This window comes from Aethalodelphis obliquidens, unplaced genomic scaffold (assembly GCF_003676395.1).
Source record: "Aethalodelphis obliquidens isolate GAN/ISIS:26980383/991018 unplaced genomic scaffold, ASM367639v1 scaffold3, whole genome shotgun sequence".
NCBI lineage: Eukaryota > Metazoa > Chordata > Mammalia > Artiodactyla > Delphinidae > Aethalodelphis > Aethalodelphis obliquidens.
In genome coordinates this window covers 72,375,672-72,391,196 of record NW_020837947.1, presented here as the reverse complement: position 1 = coordinate 72,391,196, position 15,525 = coordinate 72,375,672, and the positions used below count along the sequence as shown (strand labels likewise).

The 15,525-nt window shown below is 39.7% G+C and overlaps 1 long non-coding RNA gene across 1 annotated transcript in view; it reads left to right on the top strand.

The window, feature by feature from the left end:
* The first annotated feature begins 4,458 nt into the window (after positions 1-4,458).
* Positions 4,459-15,525, top strand: part of LOC113612118 (uncharacterized) — a 148,146-nt gene continuing 137,079 nt past the window's right edge. Inside the window, exon 1 of the long non-coding RNA XR_003429731.1 lies at positions 4,459-6,305. This is a non-coding gene — a long non-coding RNA (uncharacterized LOC113612118). The remainder of the gene's footprint in view (positions 6,306-15,525) is intronic.

The window sequence follows — 15,525 nt, the reverse complement described above, 5'->3', positions numbered from 1 at the left end:
GAAAGATGTCACAAAGAACGAAAACTACAGGCCAATATCACTGATGAGCATAGATGCAAAATGCTCAACAAAATACTAGCAAACAGAATCCAAGAGCACATTAAAATGATCATACACCATGATCAAGTGGGGTTTATCCCAGGAATGCAAGGATTCTTCAATATACGCAAATCAATCAATGTGATACACCATATTAACAAATTGAAGGAGAAAAACCATATGATCATCGCAATAGATGCAGAAGAATATTTTGACAAAATTTAACACCCATTTATGATAAAAACCCTCCAGAAAGTAGGCATAGAGGGAATTTACCTCAACATAATAAAGGCCATATATGACAAACGCACAGCCAACATCGTCCTCAATGGTGAAAAAGTGACACCATTTCCATGAAGATCTGGAATAAGACAAGGTTGCCCACTTTCACCACTGTTACTCAACATTGTTTTGGAAGTTTTAGCCACAGCAATCAGAGAAGAAAAAGAAATAAAAGAAATCCAATTCAAAAAAGAAGAAGTAAAGCTGTCACTGTTTGCAGATGACATGATACTATACGTAGAGAACCCTAAGGATGCTACCTGAAAACTACTAGAGCTAATCAATGAATTTGGTAAAGTAGCAGGATACAAAGTTAATGCATAGAAATCTCCTCCATTCCTATACACTAATGATGAAAAATCTGAAGAGAAATTAAGGAAACACTCCCATTTACCATTGCAACAAAAAGAATAAAATACCTAAGAATAAACCTACCTAAGGAGACAAAGACCTGTATGCAGAAAACTATAAGACTCTGATGAAAGAAATTAAAGATGATACAAACAGATGGAGAGATATACCATGTTCTTGGATTGGAAGGATTAACATTGTGAAAATGACTATACTACCCAAAGCAATCTACAGATTCAATGCAACCCCTATGAAACTATCACTGGCATTTTTCACAGAACTAGAACGAAACATTTCATGATTTGTATGGAAACACAAAAGATCCTGAATAGCCAAAGCAATATTGAGAAAGATAAATGGAGCTGGAGGAATTAGGCTCCCGACTTCAGACTATACTACAAGTTACAGTAATCAAGACAGTATGATACTGGCACAGAAACAGAAATATAGATCAATGGAACAGGATAGAAAGCCCAGAGATAAACCCACACACATACGGTCACCTTCTTTTTGATAAAGGAGACAAGCATATACAATGGAGAAAAGACAGACTCTTCAATAAGTGGTGCTGGGAAAACTGGACAGCTACATGTAAAAGAATGAAATTAGAACACTCCCTAACACCATACACAAAAATAAACTCAAAATGGATTAAAGACCTAAATGTAAGGCCAGACATTGTAAAACTCTTAGAGAGAAACATAGGCAGAACACTCTATGACATAAATCACAGCAAGATCCTTTTGGACCCACCCCCTAGAGAAATGGAGATAAAAACAAAAATAAACAAGTGGGACCTAATGAAACTTAAAAGCTTTTGCACAGCAAAGGAAACCATAAATAAGACAAAAAGACAACCCTCAGAATGGGAGAAAATATTTGCCAAGGAAGCAACTGACAAAGGATTAATCTCCAAAATTTACAATCAGCTCATGCAGCTCAATATCAAAAAAACAAACAACCCAATCCAAAAATGGGCAGAAGACCTAAATAGACATTTCTCCAAAGAAGATATACAGATTGCCAACAAACACCTGAAAGAATGCTCAACATCATTAATCATTAGAGAAATGCAAATCAAAACTACAATGAGATATCATCTCACACTGGTCAGAATGGCCATCATCAAAAATTCTACAAACAATAACTGCTGCAGAAGGTGTGGAGAAAAGGGAACTGTCTTGCACTGTTGGTGGGAATGTAAATTGATACAGCCACTATGGAGAACAGTATGGAGGTTTCTTAAAATACTAAAAATACAATTACCATACAACCCAGCAATCCCTCTACTGGGCATATACCCTGAGAAAACCATAATTCAAAAAGAGTCATGTACCACAATGTTCACTGCAGCTATTTACAGTAGCCAGGACATGGAAGCAACCTATGTGTCCATTGACAGATGAATGGATAAAGAAGATGTGGCACATATGTACAATGGAATATTGCTCAGCCGTAAAAAAGAAATGAAATTGAGTTATTTGTAGTGAGGTGGATGGACCTAGAGTCTGTCATACAGAGTGAAGTCAGTCAGAAAGAGAAAAACAAATACTGTATGTTAACACATATATATGGAATCATAAAGAAAAATGGTCATGAAGAACCTAGGGGCAGGATGGGAATAAAGATGCAGACCTACTAGAGAATGGACTTGAGGACACGGGGAAGGGGAAGGGTAAGCTGGGACAAGGTGAGAGAGTGGCATGGACATACATACACTACCAAATGTAAAATAGATAGCTGGTGGGAAGCAGCCGCATAGCACAGGGAGATCAGCTCCGTGCTTTGTGACCACCTAGAGGGGTGGGAGGGAGGGAGACATAAGAAGGAAGAGTTATGGGGATATATGTACATGTATAGCTGATTCACTTTGTTATAAAGCAGAAACTAACACACCATTGTAAAGCAATTATACTCCAATAAAGATGTTAAAAGAAAGATGAAAGGTAAATATAGGATTGGGACAGGGCAAAATGGGCTACGGCACCTTCTATGTATCTGCTACATACTTCTGAGCCACTGCTAGCCTCAGGGGCAAAACTAAGCCAGTGGAAGCCAAAAGTAAACCCAGAGGCTGAGGGGTCGTGGTCATGTATGAGCATGGACGTGTTGTCTTATCACTTCTTGGCTGTTGAGCCAATGAGGAAGACCTTTGATAGGGCAATAGGAAGAAGAGCTATACATCATGGAGATCAATGCCTGGAAAACAATGATGAGAACACATCCAAGCTCAGCCTATCAATCAAAAAACCTTAAGAGGCATTTGGCTGTGTTCAATGCACTTATCCCCTGATCACTGGATGATGATGTTCATTTCAACATCAATGCTTTGTGCAGACCATGAGGCTAAGAGCAAGCCACCACAAGAGGGAAGATGTACTACAAGACAAATGACCAATGGGCAGGATGCTTTTGGATACAGGAAAAAAGAATATGAAGCTTTGCCATCCATCTTAGCAGCAACAACATGACTTCCTATATATACATGAAGACAAGTGAGTGAGTGAGTGAGGAGATAAGTAGACAAAGAGATCACAAGTAATCCATCAGTAGAAAAAAAAAAAAAAACAACCCAGGCATCTTCTGCAACTTGAATAGGTACTGTAATGAATAATTCACTTTCTTTATTTAGTTTCTGCAGTCCCTTGAGCTCAACTTAATCCTTGCATAAAGTGACAGCTGGAAGTAGTATTTCAGTTTTATAACTTGCAGAACATTTCTTGCAGTCAAGTGTTTGGTTTTGTGCCCATGTTTGTTTCTGCGCCTCCTTGTGCAACACAGCAACCCTGCCTTCTCCAAGCCAAGGCCAGACAGAGTCTGAGAGGCAGGTTCCAAGTGGCTGACAGTGCTGTGTTTCAGATATAAGAAGGCATTTCTCCACTGTCTCTCTCTTTTCTTTCTTGGTGACAGGGAAAGTGATTTCTCTGCAATATGACATTTGAAATGATGCCTAGCTTTTGCTAAAGATGAGCAAGCTGCCAGCCCTGAAAGAATTGGGAGGACACGGGATTCTAGAGCCCAAGGAGTGTTGGAAGGCTTATTTGTCACCACTTGTGTGGTTCTAGTAGGAGCTGACCATCTCAATCACCATTGCTCCATCTCCAGGACCTATGGACATTCCAGTGAGGTGGGAAAAAAAGGCAGAAGTAAAGTAAAATAGCCAAGGGTTGTTGATAGAATAAGAGAATAAGTTACACTTCCTAGTAAAGAGTGTAAGAAAGAAAACCATAGAAAGACATATAAGATATAGGCTAAGTATCTTAGATCATTTCATGGATGTCAAAATTAAGACATTATTGTTAAAACTGTGGAAGACTTTGTGAAGAGTAAAATTTAAGGCTTCAGTGTTTACCTTTTCAAAGGAGTTGGTTTCCCTTCTGTTGAATTTACAAAGTAGTTAATAATTCTGCCTTCAACACTTTATAGCAACATTAACCATAGCAGGCGTGAGCTACAGTGATACTGTAAAAAATGAAATTCTGGGGAATCGAAAGTCATAGGCCTACAACTTCTCATTTCCTCCCCATTCTTACCATCAACACTTCACAGCATCTCTGAAAGATTTCAAATGCCTACTCCTTTCTACTCTAACCCTCTGCAAGTATCATTTGGTTATTATCTCCTACTTAAATGTTTGTAATATCTCCCCCAAATTCTTCAGTTAAAAGCAAAGCTCACAATCATGACCTTCCAGATCCATCAGCTATTCATTCATCAAACATTTATTGCATACCTAATGGACGTCAGGCATTTAAGAGGTGTGGGGAATAGAGAGATGAAGTGTGGGTTTATAGTGTTGAGCAACACACAGTTTTGGAGGAGAAACTGGTACACTTACGGCCTTCCACCAGTCAGTGTATGAGTGTGATGGAACATGGAGACAAGACCTCTAAAACCCAAAGCTGGAAAGTATGGGAGGCTTTCCAGGAGAGATGATGAGTAGGTGGCTTTTAAAATAAAAAATAGACATTATCCAGGTGAATAAAGTCCATGTCCAGGGGACAGCATGTACAAGGGCACAGAGGTAGGAAAAACATGGTCCAGAGGACTGAAAGAGAAACAGCATGGCAGGAGGGGAAAACATATGCATAAAGCCAGTGATAAAGTGATAAAGTGATAAAGCCAGTCTGCTAGGTAGGGCCCACTAAGAGCCCTGCAAAGAATTTGGATTTCAACTCCAATGTGATGAGGTGACATCAAACATTTCAAGTAAGAGGACATAAACATGATAATTTTTGTATTTTAGAAAGATGTCTCCAAAAGGTCCATGGAGAATGGATTGATGTAGGAAGACCAATCCAGAAGCTATTAAGGAAGCTAGTAGATAAATAATAAGGAGTTGGATTATAGCCTTGATGATAGAGAAGAGGGTATAGAAAGAAAATATGGAGAGATAAAATTTAGAAACAGAGCTGATAATATCTGGTCACAAATGATATTGGGAAGCTACCTTTAAAGGAGAGAGAGAAATCCAGGAGCATCCCCAGTTAACCAATTTGTGACTTTGAAGAATGACCAGATCTGGGAGCAGAGACAGACTCAGCTGTAGGCATGTTGTTTTTGAATGACCTTTGTATGTACAAGTCTATGCTGTAGGGTACATACTAGAGCAGGATGTACATATCTGTTATCAGCATATTAGTTACATACATATTAGTTAAAAACTGGGCGAGCAGATGAGATTCATTTAGGTTTTATTCCTAAAACACATAATCAATGATCTAAAAGTTGAGTTGAAAGAGTTATATCGTGGAAGCCAAAGGAAAAAAGAATTTTAAGAAAGAAGTGGTCCACAGTATTAAATACAGCAAAGGTGTTCTATAAGATAAAGCCCCAAACTATCGTATATGGCAACTCTGTGAACTTTCCACAACAGTTTCATTCAAATGTTAGAGAAATCAGAGTGTAGAGAGCTGAGAAGTGAAAGAAAGGCCAGACATAGCGAAAATGTAAGTACAACTGAATCATCTAGCAAGGACTAGGTTATGCTGCAGCAGCGAGCAATTCTCAAATCTCAGCGGCTTAACACAACAGAGGTTTATTTATTTATTGTGCTATGTGTCCAATGCAGGTCATCAGGGGCCTCTGTTCAACACAGGAGGCTCTCCCAACACAGGCATTTATAATTGTTGCCCCAAGAAAAAGAGAACAGCTGTGTCCCATAATGGCAACTAAGTGCTTTCTCCTGGAAGCAATACCTGACACTTCATTCTTATTTTACGGGCCAAGGCAAATCAACATGGCCACACAAGGCAGAGAAGTACAACGCTACTACACATGCAGAGAGAGAACTAGGATATCTGTGCAGAGTCTTCGTGAGGGGATATGGGCACCAGTAGCTACAAAGGGCCGTTAAGTTAGAGGAGAGATTTTTGTCTGGTTAAGATGGGACAGACAATGGCACTGGTGAAGTGTGTGTCCACAGCTCACACTCTGTGCTCTCGTGTGCAACCCACCCAGTAAACCCCATTCATGTCTAATATCTCTGCAGGAATATCCTTCCTATGTTGCTGTGTTGGGCACATCTTCAAAACGCTGCTCAAGAATCACCTCATTCAAGAACCTGTCCATTGATAAGCTTGATACTTACTTAACATTGATAAACTTGGTTACTCGTGTTCAAGTTCATTTAGGTAAGTATATTTTCTTATGTTTCTATTGTTGACTTCTTTGTGTCTTTTTCACATGTTTTGAAGTCCTTTCGCCGAACCCTTTTTTGCAGTACGCGGGCCTCTCACTGCTGTGGCCTCTGCCGTTGCGGAGCACAGGCTCCGGACGCGCAGGCTCAGCGGCCATGGCTCCCGGGCCCAGGCGCTCCGCGGCATGTGGGATCCTCCCGGACCGGGGCACGAACCCGCGTCCCCTGCATCGGCAGGTGGACTCTCAACCACTGCGCCACCAGGGAAGCCCCTGGTTCCTTTCTTTCGATGGGGTAACTGGCCACAAGGTATGTACTCAGTCCATGATGTTGGCTAAACAACTGGTTTTTCATTGGCCAGAGAAGACCTTTCTGCAAATTTCTTTGCACCTGGTCACCCTTGAGCACATGGAGTCATTTATACAATGGTTTATGAAGAAAACTGCAGCTGGTTTTGTCCATGGCTGAAGAGGCAGGAAATTGAGCAGCAGTGTCCTAACTCTTATGGAAACTCCACCCCATGTACTGGCACCATGGTAATTTTGCTTAGTCTGCTTCCTGGGACTAGCCCACACCTGTCAAGTTCTCACTTTAAAAACTCACAGGTGCATTTACCACATATTTATACCCTCAAAGTCATATGCAAAGGCATTGCTACCGAGCTGAGACACCTCCTCAAGAAGGCTCACAAAGGAGTTGTTTTTATGATGACCGATTTATTCAGATTTGCCTTCAGTCTCTCCTCTGGCCCTACAGGACCATGGCCATACGTGTGCAGAGCACCTCTCTGGGTCCCGAGTATAGGCTGATCTGTGGGACGGGTGCTAACTGTCCCCTACGCTTCAAAACCATAACCTTGGCCTCATCAGCAGTATCCGAGCTACTGAGCTCAACAGCCACAGATAAGCAAACTCCAGAGGGCTTTGGAAGTGAAACAGGTGCATATGCTTTGGGGTAAGGATTTCCATGATGCTCAGAGCTGAAAATGTAGATTCAGTCATCAGGTTTTTAAGCCAGGGGGAGTCACAGAAACAACCCACACACAAAATAAATAGTTCAATGCCTAACCCAACAGACCAGGAGAGGCTTTTAAAAGAAAAGGGAAAATCTGTCAAGAAGTGAGTTTGATGGGAGGATGAGTGAGGCTTCAAAGACACTGTATGATTAGGGAAAAGCTAAGCAACAGCTATTTGGATGTATGCTGAGGACAAGTAACGATTGTGATCCAACGAAGCTACTAAGTGTCTTTTCCACAGAAGTGAGAAAATGCAGTTTGGGGGTCTTGCTAATTTCAGCTCTTGATTCAGGGTAGCAGAAATACTCACGAAGCCCTGCAGCCAAATTATAATCATAAATAATTTTCCTCTCAAGTGAGTTGACTCCAGTTGGCACTTATCGGCTTACAGATCAGCACAAATATTTTTATAATGAGCCATAAAAGGGGGAAAGTATAGTCTAGACTGGCAGTCAGAAATCCCGCTGTTTTCTCTCAGCAACTCGACTGAATCTGATCTGGATGACTGGCCCAAACTGATAATATCAGCTCCCTGACTTTTTACATGAGAACAGGATCTTACCTTTCAAGCGGCATAAAGTGTTACAAGAATGGGCAGCATGTACTTCAGGGCTGGGTGGTTGGACCATTGAGTGATTCCCAACACAATCCCTGGTGCCTCCCTCCCTACCCCTACCTCTATTCACTAAATCACACATTTCTTTTTATTCTTTTTTCCCCTCCACTCCCACCTCCTCCTATCTATCTATCTATCTATCTATATATATATAAATTTATTTATTTATTTATTGGCTGCATTAGGTCTTTGTTGCTGCGTGTGGGCTCTCTCTCGTTGCGGCGAGCGGGGGCTACTCTTTGTCGCGGTGTGCAGGCTTCTCATTGCAGTGGCTTCTCATTGTTGCAGAGCATACGCTCTAGGCACACGGGCTGCAGTAGTTGTGGCATGCGGGCTCAGGAGTTGTGGTTCGCGGGCTTAGTTACTCCGCGGCATGTGGGATCTTCCCAGACCAGGGCTCGAACCCGTGTCCCCTGCATTGGCAGGCAGATTCTTAACCACTGCACCACCAGGGAAGTCCTATATTATTCTTATTTTCTCAGTGTTTCTCCATTTTGATACTGATGTCCTGATACAGCCTGATGTTTCAGTCCTGCTAGTGATACCCACTACCAAGCTTCACGGAAGGAATGGTTGAAGAGGCAACCGTCCCTTTATTTACAGTGAAGATGTTGCTAAAATAGAAGTTCCATGAGGGCAAACATAGTGTCTGTCTTGTACAGAGTAGGCACTTAATAAATATAAACATGTAGTGTTTAATATTTTTTTAGTAATTAAAACACATTTCTCTTGATTTTTCTGATAAAATTACACATGAACATTGTCAAGGTACTGTATCCCATCGCCATTCCCCAAACATTCTAAAGCACAAGGAGCAGAAAGCTGCTTGTTTTGGATTGAATGTGTCCCCCCAAAATTCATATGTTGAAATTTAATCTCCAACGTGGTGGTTTTAGAAGTGGAGCTTTGGGGAGGTGATGGCGTCATGAGAGTGGAGCCCTCATGCATGGGATTGGTGTCCTTATAAGAAGAGGTCAGAGAACGAGCTGGCTCTCTTTGTACCACAGGAGGCTATGAGAAGTTAGCAGTCTGCATCCTGGAATAGGGCCCTTGCCAAAACTAGTCAATGGGGCACTCTGATCTCAGACTTCAGCCTCTAGAACTGAGATAAATAAATTTCTGTTGTTTATAAGCCAGCCAGTCTATGGGACTTCATTATAACAGCCTGAACAGACTGAGACACTGTTTATGGAGTATCCAGTCTCTGAATATTTCCAGCCAGCCTCTCAATCAGTGGTTCTATTTCAGTAAAAGCAAGAGAATAGAAACGGAAATAGAACCAGGAAATAGCTTGGATGTCCCAAACTCATTTGTTCACTTAGGACCAGACTTTCATTAGGATTTTGGAAACTCCTGTTGACATTGTTGTCTTCTAACATTTTCCCTTGCAGCTAAGAATCTCAGGCCATTAAAAAGAAACAAAACAAAAAAAACACTGTGGGGTAACTATAATATGAAGTCTGTAGGAAACTCTGAGAAACATGAGTGTTTTATCAGAGAGGTGCTGGGTTACAGCTCAGCAGACTTGTTGAAAGAGGGTAGGTCCAAAATGTAATAATAGAAGGAAGCAAGCAATGTTCAACATTTCTGGTCTAATAAATCAGGGGAGATGTTTTTTGATTTTACTCTTCCAGGACTGAATGTCCTGACCTAGCCTCCAAATTCCATTGACTGGTAACCAGCACAGGCCAGTTAACAACTACTTACTAAGTACTACTGTGACCAGCGAAGCCCTCCAAGTCATTATGCAATTTGTTTATTCCATGACATGTTTTGAATTTAGAGACTAAAATCACATTCTATAAACTCAGACTGCTATTTTAAATTTAAGGCAATTTTTGCCAAGGCAAATGGAAATTTAGAATAAAATATCATCATTAGGACAGTCAGCATCCTACCTTCCAAATCATATTTAGGAAAACCAGAATTCTACAACTATGCTGTTCTTTGAAAACTGAAACACAAACTACTTTTATCCAAGAGGGTCTTTGCAGATATGCACCATCCCCACAATTTTACTCTAGATAGAAGGAAATGACTTAGGAAATACAAAGATATGTAATGTCTTATAGTCCAACCAGGTGAAACCAAGTCACTCCATTTACCAGTGGGATGACAGAATATTTTAGCTTAATGTCACAATTTGATTTTGTGACATATACTTTGACTACTTCATATTAACACTGGTGGTCCAGTGGTGCATTTCCCAGTTCCTGTGTTAACCCAGAAATGCCCATCAGACCCCGTCCCTCAGGAAGGGAAGCTAATATTTTCCAAGGAAATAAAGCCTAACAGAATGATGTTGTGATAATATTACCAAACCAAACTTGGGTCTGCTAACCCAAGCAAAGCCAACCTACTGACACCAGGTTTTGGTGAAGGGAAGTACAGTGTTTATTGCAGGGCCAAGCAAGGAGAACAGGCCGCTCATGCTCAAAAGACCCAAACTCCCAAACACTTTCAGGGAAGGTTTTTTTTTTAACATCTTTATTGGAGTATAATTGCTTTACAGTGTTGTGTTAGTTTTTGCGGTATAACAAAGTAAATCAGCTATATGCATACATATATCCCCATATCCACTCCACTCTTGCATCTGCCTCCCACCCTCCTTATCCCATCCCTCTAAGTGGTTGTAAAGCACTGAGCTGATCTCCCTGTGGCATGCAGCTGCTTCCCACTAGCTAACTATTTTATATTTGGTAGTGTATATATGTCAATGCTACTCTCTAACTTCATCCCAGCTTACCCTTCCCCCTCCCCATGTCCTCAAGTCCATTCTCTATATCTGTGTCTTTATTCCTGTCCTGCCTTTAGGTTCTTCACAAACATTTTTTTTTTTGTTTAGATTCCATATATATGTGTTAGCATACAGTATTTGTTTTTCTCTTTCTGACTTACAGACTTATTTCATTCTGTATGACAGACTCTACATCAATCCACCTCACTACAAATAACTCAATTTCGTTTCTTTTTTTGGCTGAGTAATATTCCATTGTATAAATGTGCCACATCTCCTTTATCCATTCACCTGTTGATGGACACGTAGGTTGCTTCCATGTCCTGGCTACTGTAAATAAAGCTGCAATGAACATTGTGGTACATGACTCTTTGATTTATGGTTTTCTCAGGGTATATGCTTAGTAGTGGGATTGCTGGGTCACATGGTAGTTCTATTTTCAGTTTTTTAAAGAACCTCCATACTGTTCTCCATAGTGGGTGTATCAGTTTACATTCCCACCAACAGTGCAAGAGGGTTCCCTTTTCTCCACACCCTCTGCAGCATTTATTGTTTGTAGATTTTTTGATGATGGCCATTCTGACCAGAGTGAGGTGATATCTCATTGTAGTTTTGATTTGCATTTCTCTAAAGATTAGTGATGTTGAGCATCTTTTTATGTGTTTGTTGGCAATCTGTATATCCTCTTTGGAGAAATGTCTATTTAGGTTTTCTGCCCATTTTTGGATTGGGTTGTTTGTTTCCTTGATATCGAGCTGCATGAGCTGCTTGTATATATTGGAGATTAGTCCTTTGTCAGTTGCTTCCTTTGCAAATATTTTCTTCCATTCTGAGGGTTGTCTTTTTGTCTTGTTTATGGTTTCATTTGCTGTGCAAAAGCTTTGTAGTTTCATTAGGTCCTATTTGTTTATTTTTGTTTTTATTTCCATTTCTCTAGGAGGAAAGTCAAAAAGGATCTTGCTGTGATTTATTTATTTTTTTTTTTTTTTTGCGGTACGCGGGCCTCTCACTGTTGTGGCCTCTCCCATTGCGGAGCACAGTCTCCGGATGCGCAGGCTCAGCGGCCATGGCTCACAAGCCCAGCCGCTCCGCGGCATGTGGGATCTTCCCAGACCAGGGCACGAACCCGAGTCCCCTGCATTGGCAGGCGGACTCCCAACCACTGTGCCACCAGGGAGGACTTTGCTGTGATTTATGTCATAGAGTATTCTGTCTGTTTTCCTCTAAGAGTTTTATAGTGTCTGGCCTTACATTTAGGTCTTTAATCCATTTTGAGTTTATTTTTGTGTATGGTGTTAGGCAGTGTTCTAACTTCATTCTTTTACATGTAGCTGTACAGTTTTCTGAGCACCACTTAGTGAAGAGGCTGTCTTTTCTCCATTGTATATACTTGTCTCCTTTGTCAAACATAAGGTGACACTATGTGTGTGGGATTATCTCTGGGCTTTCTATCCTGTTCCATAGATCTATATTTCTGTTTTTGTGCCAGTACCATACTGTCTTGATTACTGTAGCTTTGTAGTATAGTCTGAAGTCCAGGAGCCTGATTTCTTCAGCTCCATTTTCTTTCTCAAGATTGTTTAGTCTATTTGGGGTCTTTGTGTTTCCATACAAATTGTGAAATTTTTTGTTCTAGATCTGTGAAAAAATTGGTAGTTTAATAGGGATTGCATTGAATCTGTAGATTGCTTTGGGTAGTATACTCATTTTCACAATGTTGATCCTTCCAATCCAAGAACATAGTATATCTCTCCATCTTTTTGTATCATCTTTAATTTCTTTCATCAGTGTCTTATAGTTTTCTGCATACAAGTCTTTTGTCTCCTTAGGTAGGTATATTCCTAGGTATTTTATTCTTTTTATTGCACTGGTAAATGGGAGTGTTTCCTTAATTTCTCTTTCAGACTTTTCATCATTAGTGTATAGGAATGCAAGAGATTTCTGTGCATTCATTTTGTATCCTGCAACTTTACCAAATTCATTGATTAGCTCTAGTAGTTTTCTGGTGGCATCTTTAGGATTCTCTATGTATAGTATCATGTCATCTGCAAACAGTGACAGTTTTAATTCTTCTTTTCCAATTTGTATTCCTTTTATTTCTTTTTCTTCTCTGATTGCTGTGGCTAAAAGTTCCAAAGCTATGTTGAATAATAGTGGTTAGAGTGGGCAACCTTGTCTTGTTCCTGATCTTATGGAAATGGTTTCAGTTTTTCACCACTGAGGATGATGTTGGCTGTGCGTTTGTCATATATGGCCTTTATTATGTTGAGGTAAGTTCCCTCTATGACTACTTTCTGAAGGGTTTTTATCACAAATGGGTGTCAAATTTTGTCAAAAGCTTTCTCTGCATCTATTGAGATGATCATATGGTTTTTCTCTTTCAGTTTGTTAATATGGTGTATCATATTGATTTATTTGCATATATTGAAGAATCCTTGCATTCCTGGGATAAACCCCACTTGATCATGGTGTATGATCATTCAAATGTTCTTTGGATACTGTTCGCTAGTATTTTGTTGAAGATTTTTGAATCTTTATTCATCAGTGATATTGGCCTCTAGTTTTCTTTCTTTGTGACATCTTTATCTGGTTTTGGTATCAGGGTGATGGTGGCCTCATAGAATGAGTTTGGGAGTGTTCCTCCCTCAGCTATATTTTGGAAGAGTTTGAGAAGGATAGGTGTTAGCTCTTCTCTAAATGTTTGATAGAATTTGCCAGTGAAGCCATCTGGTCCTGGGCTTTTGTTTGTTGGAAGATTTTGAATCACAGTTTCAATTTCAGTGCTTGTGATTAGTCTGTTTATATTTTCTATTTCTTGCTGGTTCAGTCTCAGAAGGTTGTGCTTTTCTAAGAATGTGTCCATTTCTTTGAGGTTGTCCATTTTATTGGCATATAGTTGCTTGTAGTAATCTCTCATGACCCTTTGTATTTCTGTAGTGTCAGTTTTTCCTTCTGCTTTTTCATTTCTAATTCTATTGATTTGAGTCTTCTCCCTTTTTTTCTTGATGAGTCTGGCTAGTGGTTTATCAATTTTGTTTATCTTCTCAAAGAACAAGCTTTTAATTTTATGGATCAGTAGGGTCAGTTTTTCCTTCTGCTTTTTCATTTCTAATTCTATTGATTTGAGTCTTCTCCCTTTTTTTCTTGATGAGTCTGGCTAATGGTTTATCAATTTTGTTTATCTTCTCAAAGAGCAAGCTTTTCATTTTATGGATCTTTCTATTGTTTCCTTCATTTCTTTTTCATTTATTTCTGATCTGATCTTTATTATTTCTTTCCTTCTGCTAACTTTGGGGTTTTTTTGTTCTTCTTTCTCTAATTGACTTAGGTGTAAGGTTAGGTTTTTTAGTTGAGATTTTTCTTGTGTCTTGAGGCAGGATTGTATTGCTATAAACTTGCCTCTTAGAACTGCTTTTGCTGCATCCCATAGGTTTCCTTTTCTTTTAAGTTTATTTTTTTTTACAGCAGGTTATTAGTTATCTATTTTATACATATTACTGTATATATGTCAATCCCAATCTCCCAATTCATCCCACCACCAACCCACCCCCCGCTACTTTCCCCCCTTGGTGTCCATACGTTTGTTCTCTACGTCTGTGTCTCTGTTTCTGCCCTGCAAACCAGTTGATCCATACCATTTTTCTAGGTTCCACATATATGCGTTAATAAACGATATCTGTTTTTCTCTTTCTGACTTACTTCACTCTGTGTGACAGTTTACAGATCCGTCCACGTCTCTACCAATGACCCAATTTCATTCCTTTTCATGGCTGAGTAATATTCCATTGTATATGTGTACCACATCTTCTTTATCCATTTGTCTGCCGATGGGCATTTTTGTTGCTTCCATGGCCTGGCTATTGTAAATAGTGCTGTAATGAACATTGGGGTGCATGTGTCTTTTTGAATTATGGTTTTCTCTGGGTATATGCCCAGTAGTGGGATTGCTGGGTCACATGGCAATTCTATTTTTAATTTTCTAAGGAACCTCCATACTGTTCTCCATAGTGGCTGTATCAATTTACATTCCCACCAACAGTGCAAGAGGATTCCCTTTTCTCCACACTCTCTCCAGCATTTGTTGTTTGTAGATTTTCTGATGATGCCCGTTTTGGTGTGAGGTGATTCCTCATTGTAGTTTTGACTTGCATTTCTCTAATAATTAGTGATGTTGAGCAGCTCTTCATGTGCTTCTTGGCCATCTGTATGTCTTCTTTGGAAAAATGTCTATTTAGGTGTTCTGCCCATTTTTTGATTGGATCATTTGTTTTTTTAGTATTAAGCTGCATGAGCTGTTTATATATTTTGGAGATCCCATAGATTTTGGGTTGTCCTGTTTTCATTGTCATTTGCTTCTAGGTATTTTTTGATTTCCTCTTTGATTCCTTCAGTGGCCTCTTGGTTATTTAGTAGTCTATTGTTTAGCCTCCATGTGTGTTTGTATTATTATAGATATTTTCCTGTAATTGATATCTAGTCTCATAGCGTTGTGGTCAGAAAAGATACTTCATATGATTTCAATTTTCTTAAATTTACCAAGGCTTGATTTGTGACCCAAGATATGGTCTGTCCTGGAAAATGTTCCATGAGGACTTGAGAAGAAAGTGTATTCTGTTGTTTTTGGATGGAATGTCCCATAAATATCAATTAAGTCCATCTTGTTTAATGTATCATTTAAAGCTTGTGTTTCCTTATTTATTTTCATTTTGGATGATGTGCTCATTGGTGAAAGTGGGGTGTTAAAGTCCCCTACTATGATTGTGTTACTGTCAATTTCCTCTTTTATGACTTTTAGCATTTGCCTTATGTATTGAGGTGCTCCTATGTTCAGTGCATAAATATTTACA